Source organism: Octopus bimaculoides, chromosome 9 (assembly GCF_001194135.2).
Source record: "Octopus bimaculoides isolate UCB-OBI-ISO-001 chromosome 9, ASM119413v2, whole genome shotgun sequence".
Classification (NCBI taxonomy): Eukaryota; Metazoa; Mollusca; class Cephalopoda; order Octopoda; family Octopodidae; genus Octopus; species Octopus bimaculoides.
The window spans coordinates 68,669,524-68,672,366 of NC_068989.1; positions in this window are offsets into that span (position 1 = coordinate 68,669,524).

Sequence of the window (2,843 nt, forward strand, 5' to 3'; positions counted from 1 at the left end):
ATCGGCTCCTCGTTTCGGCTTGTAAGTGTCTTGCCTGAACATGCCTCGCGCTCCACTGAGGTGCGAACATGGTTGAAGCGGTTTACCACTACTTGATCGGAGCGTTGCCCATGGCTTCATCACCAAAAGTCTGCCGTATCTGGACAGTTTGAGCTAGAGTGTCACCAAGCTTTTCACAAACCTTGATGTAATACCCCTGCTCAATTCGATACGTTCCATTACAACGAAAATCCGACGAGCGTGCACCTACACGTCTGTACTCTAAGCGTAACAGCCAGGAACTGACATGACCTACCGGCGCGGAAATTTTCACGCATGCGCAGGAATGGTGGCGTCATCTTCCACCCAAAGGATTTTGTCCACGTGGCATTAGTTTCGGCGGGAAAAACTAATGTCGATTCTTTTTTCGATGCACCTCGTATGCATAATATTATTGACATCATAAGAATTTTTATAAATTTCAAAAGATCAAGAAATAATTCTTTTTTGGGATGTTGAAGCAGATAAGCTATAAATAATAGCATGTAAATAATGGGTTAAAAATTTCTTTGCCTGGAAAAAGTCGAAGGCTGTCTGTGTCATGTTCCACGGGCTGCCTTTGGCTTTTTTCTATGCTAAGAGCTTTTTTAACCCAACATTTACATACAATTATTTACAGCTTATCTGCTTCAAGAGCCAATGTTCCATGAAAGAATTATTACGTTTTGCGGGGAGGGGCGAATGAGTGACAAACTTACGGACTGCGCAGAGTGGCACAAAATCTACCTACGTCACTGTTTGACTGGAGAAAATTGGGCAATACACAATCTTGTAGTCGTGTTACGCTTAACACGTTGAATAATTTTCAACAGAAAAAAATTATCATTATACAATGTTAATTAATAACACTAGACATTTTTAATATACATAATGTGCAATTTGTATGCATGTTCTGTTTGTAAATCAAAAAATAATGAAATTATCCGAAGTTAAGAGCTGAAAAATTTACATAGATTTAGGACAATGTCGCCAGATACAAGTGAAATAATCTCTTGGAAAATTGAGGGACGAAAGTTATCTTACTGAATGTGGGCCTAAAGACGTACTCGCCGGCTACAATAAGAACATTCCCTATAGAGAGCTGAACTCCAGGGTTTTTATAAGCCCACCAAAACGTTCTAGAATGAAGCCCTTAAGTTCAAATAATAAACTTTTCTTTTAGTCTTCCACCACTTACCACAATGGAGGCGCAATGGCCCAGTGGTTAGTGCAGCTGACTCGTGGTCATAGGATCGCGGTTTCGATTCCTAGACCGGGCGTTGTGAGTGTTTATTGAGCGAAAACACCTAAAGCTCCACGAGGCTCCGCCAGGGGATGGTGGTGAACCCTGCTGTACTCTTTCACCACAACTTTCTCTCACTCTTACTTTCTGTTTCTGTTGCGCCTGTAATTCAAAGGGTCAACCTTGTCACACTGTGTCACGCTGAATATCCTCGAGAACTACGTTAAGGGTACACGTGTCTGTGGAGTGCTCAGCCACTTGCACGTTAGTTTCACGAGCAGGCTGTTCCGTTGATCGGATCAACTGGAACCCTCGACGTCGTAAGCGACAGAGTGCCAACAACAACTTACCACAAACTGACTTCAAAAGGCAATTAGCTGGGAAATAATGACAGTAAGCGTTAATATAAAGTTCTGAGATAAAGCCAAAATAACTCTGGTCAATATTACCAAATATGGTAATATTATTGGCCAGCAATTTTCGCTTCGGAACTTTAAAATTCCGGGTTCGAATTTGAAGAATGCTATCTGCTACAAGATAAAAAGCTGCTTTCCGGACCATAAAGATCCATTGTGCTTGTGTTCTATCCCTTATCTGAAGCGTTAAGTTCATGAAAAAGAAACCTCATTTCTGGCTAGGATATTGTTCTATCGCAAATAGTTTTTACCTGCGAGATGAACCGATGACAGCATTGCAAACCGGTAACAATTCCCCCTTTGTTGCGTTTTCTTTCAGCATTGAAATATACTCACTGCTATAAGCCTTCTACGAGGTCGATCGATCTTCGTAGAAATAGTAGTCAAATCTTCTTTAAAATTACATTCTATTGTCTTAAAACTCAGACAAATTGGATAATGTGGGCTGGAATTAGAGAATTCAACTCGTAATAGTGTCATAAGAACGCTGTCGTGATAAACTGTGTGTCTCCTAGCGGAACCCATCCTTTTCCTAGTCTGAGTACAGCTAATTTCTTCCTAAAGGAAAGTGTGTGCGTATGGCAAAATGATAGGCGGACAAAAAAAGAGAAAAACTAATACTTTATTTATCGAGCTCGGAAGATTGAAAATAAAAAGTAAAAGCAACCTCTGGAGCTGAGATTTGAACTCAGAGCGCAAGAAGCCAGAACGTAAAGCATTCTTTTTTTTTTCTGTTCTAGGCACAAGGCCCGAAATTTTTTTGTGGGGAGGGAGCAGTCGATTAGATCGACCCCAGTACGCAACTGGTGTTTAATTTATTGACTCCGAAAGGATGAAAGGCAAAGTCGACCTCGGCGGAACGTAAAGATAGACAAAATACCGCTAATCATTTCGCCCGACGTGCTAACGTTTCTGTCAGGATGCCGCGTTATGAAGCATTCTATCTGACGTTCTTACGATTCTGCTAATCGGCTGCCTTATTGCATAACGTCGTTAATGATGGATATATACAAAAAAAGACGGGAGGACCATGACTAGAACGTCTTGTATCGTAGGTCAGCTCGATCAGGGTTGATCCGAAGAACAACAGTAACCCATTGCATTACCTAATTAGAGATAAGCAGATTCGATTGTTGAGAGCTAATTATCATGACTGAACAAATTAC